The sequence below is a fragment of the Herpailurus yagouaroundi genome, unplaced genomic scaffold, assembly GCF_014898765.1.
Source record: "Herpailurus yagouaroundi ecotype Mexico unplaced genomic scaffold, PumYag 140, whole genome shotgun sequence".
Lineage (NCBI taxonomy): Eukaryota > Metazoa > Chordata > Mammalia > Carnivora > Felidae > Herpailurus > Herpailurus yagouaroundi.
In genome coordinates, this window is record NW_024412395.1 from 14,315,940 (window position 1) to 14,330,067 (window position 14,128).

General features: G+C 37.1%; 1 protein-coding gene across 3 annotated transcripts in view; it reads right to left on the reverse strand.

Annotated features, from left to right (window-relative positions):
- DPP10 (dipeptidyl peptidase like 10) overlaps positions 1–14,128 on the reverse strand; it is a 1,330,293-nt gene that overhangs the window by 515,884 nt on the left and 800,281 nt on the right. The window lies entirely within an intron of this gene.

The following is a 14,128-nucleotide window of genomic DNA, read 5'->3' on the forward strand; positions in this document are numbered from 1 at the left end:
GGCTGAAGTCGGACGCTTAACCGACTGCGCCACCCAGGCGCCCCTACTTATTCCTAGTTTCTTGTCTTTACTCTCTTACTTTTCAATCAGTTATTTAAACTCTCTGAATAGTTTTGTTATCTATAAAACAGGGATGATAACTATTTCAGCGGGTTGCCATGAAAATTAAGAGACAAAAATGAACGTAGCTGGCACACAGTGGGTGTTCAGTTAACACCCACCACTATCAGAATCGTCACTGTAGACCTGCTGAAGTCTTTGGTTGGAATTCTTCTGCATAATATGTTAATTTCAGACCCATAAACAAAACAAATTCTATTTCTTTGTACCACCACAAACAAAATTACCTTGAAAGTACGTTAGTTTTATCGATGCTTCTGGCATCAATAAATCATATTTGCTTTTTAAACAGAAATGTTTTCAAGTTTTAATGACAGCTGTTTCATTTAAGGATTAGAAGTAATACTAAAAGCAAAAAGGAAAAGAAAAGTCAGGCTTTTCTTTTCTTAAATTCCACCTGAAATCCTATGTGTGTCCTCTCTTTCAGTTTGATGCCTTCCCTGAACAGAAACCTCTTCTAGAATTCTTCATAACTTTAAATTCAGTTCCATTGCCTTTATTGTCTCAAAAACATCCTTGTAAATAATTTTAAACCTGAATACAACATATATTATATCATGAAAGCAAACGTGTATTTTGAATGGATTAATGTAGACCACAATTTTTTCTAACTGAAAAAAAAAAAAACATCTATCTGAAAATGATAGAATTTCTACTTCAGTTTTTCACCCATTCCAGATAAAACGGTTATTAGGACATATTGCATTCTTTCTATTGAAATGAAAAGAAAGTTGGAACCATAAGTCAGAAATAAAAATCTTTGCTAACAACTTTGCCTTCAGCAAACCCTCAAAAGCTACAGGGTTAGAAGAGAGTTTTCATTTCAAAGAAAGGAATTGGGAAAGAAAGCATTACACCAGAGAAACCCAATTAAGATTTTGGAGAGTTGAAGAATTTAAGCAACTTCATTCAAGTACCTAAAGAAAATTCTGACAATTCTTTATGCTTAGAACTACATTTAAAATAAAAACCTTAATTATTTAGAACCAACAACTACAGTAAGCACCAAATCTATGAAAGCTCCCCTCCTACAGAAGGAAGCATCTGTGGATTCAAGTAAACACAGAAGAAAAAGGCTGCTCTCCATAAATCATAATTAATCAATAAGAAGGATCAGAATACATAAAATTAACACAATGAAGCATTAGAGTCTCTGAGTTAAACTATGGTTTAACTAAGCAACAATTTGATAATTATTTCAAATGTAGTCCTCCGGGCTGATAGGTCAATACCCAAGAAGGTCAAGTTTGAATAGATGCAATTATCCAAATAATTTAAGTAAAAGTCACTCACTAGAATTATTTAAATAATTTGAAAACTTGACTCACATAGGAAGGAAAAAATGAGAGGTTGTTTTTTTTTTGTATCTATGACAAATTATGCCCAAATATATATTTTAATACACTTTTCACTGAACAAATTAGTAAGCAAAAGTCAGATCATAATAACTAAAAATAATAATCTATTTTAGAAACAAAATGTATGGATCAGATAGAAAGTTGGCTTTATTAACACATTAATTCTATAATTTATGGGATTATGTGGTTTTATGAGAGGGTTCTACTGGAGTTTGTTTAAGGGTGTCATACTAATATGTGATACAATACAAAATTCATAGGATTAAGAAATTTTTATTTTTTTAAGTTATTTATTGAGAGAGAGAGAGAGAGAGAGAGAGAGAGAGAGAGAGAACACCAGTGGGGGAGGGGCAGAGAGAGAAGGGGACAGAGGACCCAAAGTAGAGTCTGTGCTGACAGCTGAGAGGCCGACAGGGGGCTTGAACCCAGGAACCCTGAGATCATGACCTGAGCCGAAGTCAGAGGTTCAAATGATTGAGTTACCAAGGTGCCCAAGCTTAAAAATCTTTTAGGGGGGGCCTGGGTGGCTCAGTCAGTTAAGCCTCTGACATCAGCTCAGGTCACGATCTCCCAGTTCACAGCTTCGAGCCCCGAGTCAGAGTTCTGTGCTGAAAGCTCAGAGTCTGGAGCCTGCTTCAGATTATGTGTCTCCCTCTCTCTAGTTTAATTTCAGTTAATTAACATCCAGTGTTATAGTAGTTTCAGGTGTACAATATAGTGATTTCAACACTTTTCCATATAATACCCAGTGCTGGTCCCAACAAGCGCACTCCTTAATCCCCATCAATTATTTCACCCATTCCCTACCATCTCCCCTCTGATAACCATCAGTTTGTTCTCTGTAATTAAGTCTGTTTCTTGATTTGTTTCTCAATTTTCTTTTTTTGAATGCCCTTGTCTTGTAGCAATTTTCCATATGTTTCTTTACTGATACAGGGAGGGTGGGACTGCTCAAAGAAAATCTATCTAAAATATTTTCTCAAAGGCTGCTCTTTTGTCACATTCTCAATTCTAACTCTTCAGAAATAGTTTACAAATCTGTATTTGTCCATTACTTTGTAACCGTCTTGAAGGTAAGAGCAAATTCTATTATACTTATTATGACCCCTGGCTCTTTTGATCAGGGTTCTACATGGGGTCAATATTCAGTAAATAGTCACACTGGAAAATAACTACACCTAGAGGAGTACATACATCAGAGTTAATAATTATTTTCTACATTCTATTACTTTTGCTAATTCTTTCCCCTTCTTACTTTTTATTTCTAAATACCCTGTATTTCTGAAGTACGAGCAAGAATCACTTATCGAATTCAGAATGATAGGACATTATTACCTAATTTACAGTACAAATTCAGAATTTATCAATTTTCCAACAACATCCTATATGGTGCTCATTTTTTTTCCAAGATGCAATCCTGTATTGTGCACTCCCTCAGTTACCATATCTCTTTTGTCTTTTTGTTATTCCGAAACATTTCCACAAATTCTTTCTTAACATTGGTATTTTTGAAGAACACTGGCCATTTTGTAAAATCATCTCAATCTACATTTATGTGATATTTTCTTACATTTAGATTCTTTATACGTTTTTGTAGCACTATCACTAACACAATGTTGTGTTATTCTTAGTGCCTCTTTTCCAGAGGCCCATGATGTCAGTTTATCCCAACTATAGTGACATTAACACTAATCACTCATTTAAAATGATGTCTAACTGATTTTTTGACCTGTACAGTGGCATTATTGGCATTTAAAAGGCATTTTGTGATAAGACACTTAAGATTATATCAATAAACTTTCCTCATTAAACTGTCGCCTACTAATCTAAGCCCTTAATTTTGTTAAAAACCTCATTCCTTGCATATATAGTATTTTCCCTTCTACAATAAAGGGTTTCTTTGTTTCCTTTTTTATTTTTATTTCTCCCTCTCTCCATCTCTTCTTTCCTTCCATTTCTATCAGCATCTATTCATGAATTTCTACTTTATTCAACATCTTAGGAAGTATTCAGCCATTATGTCCTTAAATACTCTCTATTCTTTTTTTTCTCTTTTTTCCTTGACTTCACTGAGGCACTATTTACATGTAACATGTACAAGTTTAAGTTGCACAGTGTGATAATTTGATACACAAACTGTGAAATGATTATTGCAATTAGGTTAGTGAAATGCCTCTATCTCATCACATTATTGCCATTTTTTCTTAATATTTATTTATTTTATTTTTTTTAAGTTTATTTATTTTTGAGAGAGAGAGAAGATAGAGTGTGAGTGAGGGGAGAGTCAGAGAGAGAGAGGAAGACACAGAATCTGAAGCAAGTTCCAGGCTCTGAGCTGTCAGCACAGAGCCCGATTCAGGGCTCAAACCCACGAACCCTGAGATCATGACCGGAGCCAAAGTTGGATGCTTAACCGACTGAGCCAACCAGGCACACCAATGTTTATTTATTTTTGAGACAGAGAGAGAGTGAGTGAGAGAGTGAGAGAGAGAGAGAGAGAGAGAGAGAAAGAGAGAGAGTGAGAGAGATAGCACAAGTGGGGGAGGGGCAGAGCAAGAGAGGGAAACACAGAACCTGAAGCAGGGAAGCTAGGGATCTGAAGCTAGGGATCCAATTTCATTCTTATTACGGTAAAAACTAGTGAATATCAAGTTTTCCCAACACCATTTATTGAAGAGAGTATCTTTTTATCATTGAGTATTATTGGCTCCTTGTCAAATATTAGCTGACCATTCATACACAGGTTTACTTCTGGGCTCTCAATGCCGTTCAATTGGTCTATATGTCAGCTTTGTACTAAGACCATACTATTTTGATTTCTATACTTTATAATCAACTTTGAAATCAGGATGATGTCTCCAGCTTTCTTTTTTTCTTTAGGTCTTCTGTGGTTCCACATCAATTTTAGGATTGTACTTCTATTTTTGTGAAAAATGTCATGAGAATTTGTTAGAGATTGCATTAAATCTGTAGATTGTTTTGGGTAGTTAACAATATTAACTTTCTGATCAATGAATATGGGCTATCTTTTCATTTATTTACATCTTTACTCTTATGAAGGCTTTTTAATTTTGTGTATACAGATATTTCACCTTCTTGGATAAAATTCCTCCAAGTATTTTATTTTTTTTAATGATATTATATATGGGCCTTTTTATTATATTTCTGATAGTTCATCATTAGGGTATAGAAACATAACTAAACTTTGCATATCGATTTTGTATCCTGCAATCTTATTTAATTTGTATATTGCTTCCAACAGTTTTTTGTTTGAGTCCTTACATGATCAAAATGCGCGCACACACACACACACACACACACACACACACACACACACATATTTACATGGTTGAACCATCTGCAAACAGATCATTGTACTTCTTCCTTTCTGATTTGGCAGCTTTTATATCTTTTTCTCACCTAATTGCTTCCAATGCTATGTTGAATAGGGGTGATGAGAGTGGGAACTTTATCTTGTTCCTGGTCTTAGCAGAAAGCTTTTTAAACTTTCACCCTTGGGAATTTTGGATTTTTCATATATGGATTTTATTATGTTCAGGAACATTCCTTCTATACCCAACTTGTTGAGAGTTTTTATGAGAGGATGTTAAATTTTACCAAATGTTTTTTTTTTCTGCATCTATTAAGATGATCATATAATTTCTAACTTTCATTCTATTAATGTGGTATATCACATTTCTTGATTTTCATGTATTAAACCACCAAGCGATTCCAGGGGAAAGTCCCCTTGATCTTGGTGTATGAGCCTTTTAATATGCTGTTGAGTTTGGTTGGTTTGCTAGTATTTTGCTGACAATTTTTACATCTATCTTCATCAAGATATTGGCCTGGAGCTTTCTTTTCTTGTAGTGTCCTTATTTGGCTCCTATATCAGGTTATGCTACCCTTATAAAATGAGGTTAGGAGTGTTTCCTCCTCTTTAAATTTTGGAAGAGTTTGAAAATGATTGAGGTTAATTTTCTTTAAATGTTTGGTGGAATGTACCAGGAAAACTATCTGGTCCTGAGTTTTTCTTTGTTGGGAGGTTTTTGATTACTAATTCAATCTCCTTACTAACAATTAGTTTGTTCAAAATTTCTAGTTAAGACTCAGTCTTGGAAGATTGTGTGTTTGGGACTTTATCCATTTCTTTTAGGTGATCCAATTTGTTGGTGTACAATTTTTCATGGTAGTCTCTTACGATCCTTTGTATTTCTGTGGTATCATTTGTAACATCTCCTCTTTCATTTCCAATTTGAGTCACCTTTTTTCTTTGTTACTGTTGCTAACGATTTGTCAAATTTGTTATTTACAAAAATCAGGAATTCATTTTGTTGATCTTTACTATTGTTTTCTGGTCTCTATTTCACCTGTTCCTACTCTGATGTTTGTTTCTTTTTCTTCCATCTGCTAACTTTGAGCCACTTTGTTCATCTATTTTTATTTCCTTGAGGTGTAAAACTAGATTGTTTGTTCATTATCTGTTTTCTTAATTTAGGTGGTTATGTAACATGCCCCTTTTATGTAAACGTCCCTCTTAGCACTGTGTTTGCTGCATCCCATTAGTTCGGTATATTATATTTCTATTTTCATTGCTTGAAGATATACTTTAATTTCCTACTTAATTTCTTCCTTGAACTATTGGTTGTTCAGTAGGGTACTGTTTAATTCCACATATTTGTGAATTTTCTAGTGTCGTGTTGTTACTGATTTCTTGCATCAGACCATTGTGGTTGGAAAAGATACTTGGTATGATTTCAATATTCTTACATTTGCTAAGGCTTGTTTTGTGACCTTACATACTATGTATCTAGAGAATGTTCCTTGTATGCTTGGGAAGAATGTGCATTCTGCTGCTATTGGGTAGAATATTCTGTATATGTCTGTTAGGTCCATTTGATCTAATTAGAGTTCAAATCCATTATTTTATTATTGATTTTGTGACCACATGATCTATTGTTGAAAATGGGGTATTGAAATTCCCCAATATTTTGTCTTGTTGTCTATTTCTCTTTTCAGATCTGTTAGCATGTGCTTAACAGTTTTAAGTCCTCCAATATTAGGTGCATATATATTTACAGTTGTGTTATCCTCTTGACATATTGATCTGTTTATAATTCTATAATAACCTATTTGTCCCGTTACAGTCTACTTTTAAGTTTATAGCAACTTCAGTTTGATTGTGTACAAACTCTAAACTTTTACTGCCTTCCCCACATTTAAAATTTTTTATATCAGTATTTCCTTTTTTATTGTCTATCCATTACCAAATCACTGTAGCTATAATTATTTTACTACTCTTGTCTTTTTAATATTTATATGAGAGTTAAGTAACCAACACATCACCATTTATAATATTGGAATATTATGAATCTGACTATATGCTTACCTTTACCGGTGTGTTGTGTGTGTGTGTGTGTGTGTGTGTATATATATGTATTTTTTTCTTTTGACTGGATGATTTCAAATGACCTGTCTTCTAGTTCACTATTTTTGTCCCCCCCTTGGTTAAAAATTGATGTTGAAGCTCTCTGTTGTTTTTTTGTTTTTTTTGTGTGTGTGTGGTTTTTTTTGTTTTTTTCAGTTCAATCATTGTATTCTTTAACTTTGGGATCTCCATTTTCTTTTTTTAATGCTTCCTATTATTTCACTGAACTTCTAATTTTATTTATGAATTGTTTTTATAATATCATTTAGTTATCATTATGTATTATAGTTCCCTAACTTTAAGAGAATTACTATGAATTCTTTGTCAGACAGTTCATAGATTTCCATTTCTTTAGGACAAGTCATTGGAGTTTTATTAGTTTTCTTTTCTTTTTCTTTCTTTCTTTCTTCCTTCCTAAGTAGGCTCCATGCCCAACGTGAGGCTTGAACTCACAACCCTGAGATCAAGAGTCACATGCTCTACAAACTGATCCCATCAGAAGCCCCTTTGTTTCCTTTGTTGGTATTTATTCCTTGATTATCCATGATCCTTGTGTCCTTGGGTTGTCGTCTATGCATTTGTTAAAGTAGGCACCTCTTCAGTCTTTACACAGTGGCTTCAAGAGGTAAAGCCCTTCATTAGTCAGTCCACCCAGAGATTTGAGGTGAGCCATCTGGTGGCATCGTGGGTGGGCTTTCGCTAAAGTTATTGTCTGGATAGGCCTGGTGCATGGGTACATGATGGGGGTCTGGGTTCATTGGACAGGCCTGGCACCTAAGTCTGTGGTAATGGGCCTATTATCTATGTGTACTTGGGTAAACCTAGATCTTGAATCCAGAGAAGCTATCTATATACCAAGGACCACTCAGATGGACCTAACATCTGAGTATGCACGGGTCATTCTAGTACCAGGACGGGTCAGGAGCCTAATTTTCTAAGAGCCTTGTGGAAGCTGGGTCAATGGAGACCAGTCTAACACAAGTGCAATCCTAAAGCCTGGGTCATGGAATAAGCCTGTAAACTGAGAACTGGGTGACTAACCTGAAGGTTGGGTCTATAGGGGTCTGGCACAGTGGCAGGCTGGGAGCCTGTGTCTGTGGGAGCCAGAATGTAGGGCCATGGAGAATGCAGGGTCTGGTCCTGTGGAGGGTCAGGAGCCTATATCTGAGGGAGTCAGTGAAATCCAGGACCATAAGGCCTGGCCTATTGTTGGAGAATGCCTGGAGTTTGGGGCTGCAGTAGTTGCTGTAACACTGATTCTGGCCAGGAACCTAAGTCCATGGGGCTGATTGCAAGCCTGTGGTTACCGCCTACAGCTATGGGAGCTGAAAGGCCATGAGATGTACCAGGATTGGATTTACCCCAGGAGGGGTCTGATGCTGGCTGCGGCTGCTGGAGCTAGTTTGTACCTGGCTGGGCAAGGGATCTGGGTTTGTGGAATCCTACCAAGAGCCTGATGTCTTAAAAGCTGTTAGAGGCCATGCAAGGTACCTGGGGCCACAAGAGCTGGCAGACACCTGGGTGAGCCTAGAACCTACGTTTGGAACAGCCCATAGGGCATCTAAGGCATCTGTAGTTGACCTAGTGCTTGTGCAGGCTGGCTCTGTGGTTTGCAGTGAAGCTGGACACTCATTTCACTCTCCTTTTCCCACAGGGAAGGTGTCTCTCTCCATGATGGGTAGCCAGGCTTGGGAGAGAGGTAATGGGGGGCAATGTGAATCTATTTTTCCTGCCTTCCTCACTGAAGCTTTTCTTATTTCTGTGCTTCACATAGGTGCTATATTCTCTCAGCTGGTATTTTTAGCTCTTATGAAGGTGTTTTTATGTGTGGATAGTGTTCAAATAAATGTTCTGGGGAGCGGGGTAGGGGCAAACACTAGAAATAGCACTCCTGTCATTTTGCAGACATCACTCCCTACTTTTTTTTGTTTGTTTGTTTGTTTTTTGTTTTTTTTTTCTCTCTTTTATGCTTTTGCACTTCTATGAGCCCTCATAGATATTTGTTGAAGAAACTTAGAGCTAAGATTTGGGATATTCTGAGTTCAAATAAAAGCTTTCTAATAAAATTACATAAAAATCACTTTTTTCCCACAGAGACAATGGAGACAGTTTTAAAAGGTGGCAGAAAAGCAAGATGTGTGTGTGTATCTGTGAGATATGGTATTTAGGGAAATAAGGTGCTGTGTTTAGCAGTGACAGCCTCAATCTCAATACGCCTTAAAATGGTCATTAATAAAATTAGGCCAATCACACCTACTTTTCAAAACTTTTCTTAGAGAAAGCTGTAGAGCTTTTCTTAGTGAAGCTGTTGGAAATGAGGGAAAAGTGTTTGAAGTGGTTTTGCGTTTCAATCAAGATAAAGGAGCAGATACAAGTACTTCATTTCCCAAAGTACACAGACCTGCCCTGGGTAGCTTCCACTGTTGCTATTATTTCTAACTGTGTTTTTTTTTTTTTGTTTTTTTTTTTTTTTTGCAGTAACCACAGTTGCATACCCCTCCAAAGCCACAAGAGAAGAAAGCCATGAAATACTTTTCTGGACCAGATCTCTGACCCTATCTCATTCTCACTCTCTTGCTACTGCTGCCATAAAGAAGTCCCAGCTTGTGGAAGCTTCTCTAATAGCACACAGGACTTTCACAATTTGGACATACAGAATGTTGGCATTTCACTGGTGTTGAATACTTATTTACCCATAGAAACCATATTTGAAATAGCAAGCTACTACCCTTCATTAATATAATCACAGAAGTTTTGAGAGAGGACTTTCCTAGCCAATATGGGAATGAGATACCTCATAGCACGTTTGCCGAAGTCAAGCCTTTCTTAGTTGCCAGTAACCACCAAATACAGTTTTGGAAAATAGGGGCGCCTGGGTGGCACAGTCGGTTAAGCGTCCGACTTCAGCCAGGTCACCATCTCACGGTCCGTGAGTTCGAGCCCCGCGTCGGGGTCTGGGCTGATGGCTCAGAGCCTGGAGCCTGCTTCCGATTCTGTGTCTCCCTCTCTCTCTGCCCCTCCCCCGTTCATGCTCTGTCTCTCTCTGTCCCAAAAATAAATAAACGTTGAAAAAAAAAATACAGTTTTGGAAAATAAACTGTTATTAGGTTGGCATTCATAGCAGTTTTTTTTTTTTCCTGGAAATTTCTCTAAGACCCTAAGAAGAGTAAATATAAATATTCTGAGAGCTGTGATTATCATCACCCTACCCCATAGACTCATAGTTGTCTCTACTGTTCATACTGTTTGATTCCCTATTCTGTACATTCCCCACAGATACATCTCCATTCCATTTTTCTCCCTTCCCTCTAGACCTTTCTCCTCACAGATCTTGTATGTAGTCCAAGAGTCCAAACTCTTGTACGAGTTTCTCTCCTCAACACAAACTTTAAATTTTAACCTGTCACAAAAAGGAAGATCTGTGTCTCAGTTAAGATTTATGGTAGATAAGCTGTGCAGCAAATTCACTATTTAAAGTGAAAAGTCTGTCTCACTAAATTTGGACATTATATATCTATTTTACAAAAGAATTAAACAATGCACACTGCCTGCAAAATCAGAACTTGCCAGGAAGGTGCCTAAGAAAAAGATCTGGATCATGGGATATATTCTAACATGAGCAAGTACTGCATCCAAGGACAATGAGCAGACAGTGAACAGGAAGAAAAAAAATCTAGTGGCTTTGGGAAATACTTAAATACTGAATTCAAAGGTCAAAAGACTATCCTTCTGTTATTCTTTCAACGTTTGATCAGCTAGTGAACATATTTCTTTACTGTCTGGTAACTCACCCGTTGCAAAAATTCAATAAATACAAGATAATCATAGTAATACACAACAGCTATAATCACCATCATTCAGGACTGCTGTATCATTTTTATGAAGCTATTCATTCACCACAACACCCTTCCTGACCCCAGAGATTTACTGTTCCTCTCCTGGAACCAGATTGACCTTTTTCATGTCAACTAGGCACTTCTTAAGGAAAAAAAAGTAAAGTTCCTTTTCTTTGATGATTTGTCCATGGACCTGAATTCTCCTTCTTCTGTAAAGCTTGTTTAAAAAAAAAAAATGTGTAACTCAAAAGTTGTGCAGTAACTTCTTTCTAAACTCTCAGATCATACCATATAACAACTTGGCTTAAAAACACCAACAAGGTGCGACTGGGTGACTCAGTCAGTTGAGCAACTGACTTCAGCTCAGGTCATGATCTCACCGTCTGTGAGTTTGAGCCCCGTGTCAGGCTCTGTGCTGACAGCTCAGAGCCTGGAGCCTGCTTCAGATTCTGTGTCTCCCTCTCTCTCTTCCCCCCCCCCTGCTCATGCTCTGTTTCTCTCTTTGTCAAAAATAAATAAACATTAAAAAAATTTTTTAAAAACCAACAAATTTTTTTTTAATTTTTTTTCAACGTTTATTTATTTTTGGGACAGAGAGAGACAGAGCATGAACGGGGGAGGGGCAGAGAGAGAGGGAGACACAGAATCGGAAACAGGCTCCAGGCTCTGAGCCATCAGCCCAGACCCCGACGCGGGGCTCGAACTCACGGACTGCGAGATCGTGACCTGGCTGAAGTCGGACGCTTAACCGACTGCGCCACCCAGGCGCCCCACCAACAAAATTTTTAAGATACTTTTTAGTGTGGCAGGCAATGATTTGACATCAGACTTCACTTTCAACCTCATTTGTCTTAACTTCTCTTTTGAAGCAGCTTACTTACTGAAAATAAGCCACATTTTGCATGTTTGCTGCTCACTGGCTACTATTACTTTGTCTAAGAAGTTTTCTCTTCTTGGAATGCACCATATTTCCCCCTAGATTTTTAAATGCTACCTATTATTGAGGTCCAGCTAAAACATCATTATTTACAAAGCTTTTTCTGATCACTTCATATAGACCTAATCAGTTTGAACCCCCCTGATCATTCACTTCTTTTTTCATTTTAAGTTTATTTACTCTGAGAGAGCATGCACACATGAGCAGAGGAGAGGCAGAGGGAGAAGTAGAGAGAGAATCCTAAGCAGGCTCTGTGCTCTCAGCTCAACGTGGGGCTTGATCTCACAAACCGTGAGAACATGACCTGAGCCCAAATTAAGAGTCAGATGGTTACTACCGAGTAAATGGGTACTCCCCATTCACTTCTTTTAATATTTCATTTTTTTCTTAATATTTATTTTTGAGAGAGAGAGAGAGAGAGAGAGAGAAGGAGCATGTGAGCGTGCAAGCAGGTGAGGGGCAAAGAGAGAGAGAGAGAGAGAGAGAGAGAGAGAGAGAATCCCAAGCAGGTCTCCTCACCATCAGTGCAGAGCCCCATGCAGGGTTCAAACTCAGAAACAGTGAGGTCATGACCTGAGCCAAAGTCAGACACTTAACCGACTGATCCACTCAGGCGCTCCATGCTTATTACTTCTTACAGTGTATTTTATATCAAAACATTAATTAAATAGGAAAGACACACTGTGAGATTCATCTGTATCACTACAGTGCCATTGTACCTGGAAACACTAATTAAAAAAATATATACACCTCCATGCTCATCGCAGCATTATTTCCAATAGTCAAGACATGGAAACAACCCAAATGTCCATCAATGGATAAAGAAAATGTGGCAAAGATATATACAGTGGAATATTATTCAGCCATAAAAAAAAGAGTGAAATCTTGCCATTTGTGACATAATGGATTGACTGTAAGGGCATTATATGGAATGAATAAGTCAGACAGAAAACTATGAATCCTGTATGAGTTCACTTGTAGGATTAAAACAAAACAAAACAAAACAAAACAAAAGCAAAAACCAAGTTCACGTGTACAGAGAACAGACTGGTGGTTGTCTGAGGTGGGGTATGGGTAAAAGAGGCAAAGGAGATTAAAAGGCACAAATTTCCCTGTTATAAAATGAATGTCATGGGGATGTGATGTGATATACAGAATGGTAACTTTAATTAATAATCCTGTATTTACTGTATTGCATATTTAAAACTAGCTAGGAGAGTGGATCTTAAAAGTTCTCATCACAAGAAAAAAATTGTAAACTCTGTGGTGAGACATGTTAACAGGACTTACTGTTGTAATCATTTTGCAACATATACAAATATCGAATTGTTATTTGCCTGCAATTAATACAATGTTATGTCAATTACACTGTAACAAAAACAAAAAGAAATAAAGAGAAACTAATACTGGTGCAAAATTCAGTTTTAAAACCTTATAAGATACATCTGAAATATTAAAAAAAGTTTTTAGTATTTTTTTAATGTTTTATTTTTATTTCTGAGAGAGAGAGAGAGAGCGCGCGCGCCCGCGGGCGCAGGGGGGAGGGGCAGAGAGAGGGAGACACAGAATTCGAAGCAGGCTCCAGGCTCTGAGCTGTCAGCACAGAGACCGATGACGGGCTCAAACTCAGGAACTGCGAGATGACGACCGGAGCCAAAGTCAGATGCTTAACTGACTGAGCCATCCAGGTGCCCCTCATTAAGAAACTTTTAAAACTGCCATGAGAATCATTCCATTATTCCTATTATGACTGAGTTTTACAAGAGAAAAAACTTACCATGTTTTAATATGGCAAGTATTCCTATTCCATCACAGAACTTTTAGAATTCTGTGAAATAAAATCTGAAAGCAGAGGTAAAGAGAGAGGGTCTTGTGATACAGATGGGAGGAAATAGCATATACAGATGATACTGAACGACATAGGTTTGAACTGCATGGAACCACTTATGCATGGACTTTGTTTCATTAAATATAGGCATAGCACTGTAAATGTATTTTTCTATTCATTATAATTTTGTTATTAACATTTTCTTTTCTCTAGCTGCCTTTACTGTAAGAATCCCATATATGATTCATAAACATACAAAATATGGTTAATTGACTGATTATGTTATTGATAAGGCTACCCGTCAATAGTACGCTATTAGTAGGTAAATTTTTGCCAAGTTGAAAGTTATGCTCAGATTTTCAACTGTGCAGAGGTCAGTGCCCCAAACCCTGTTGTTCAAAGATCAACTTGCTATAAAATCTATGCTAATTCTTTATTTTAATCCCACTAAAATGTATTCAGAATTGTCACAATGAAAGGTTTAAATACACAGCTATGCAAGATTTTGTATTTATCACTCCAGCTTTTAAATACAATGCATTCTCTCTCACACTATCATTTTACAAGTTGTTCACAACTATTACTTTGAATCATTAAGAAATAATGGGGCGCCTGGGTGGC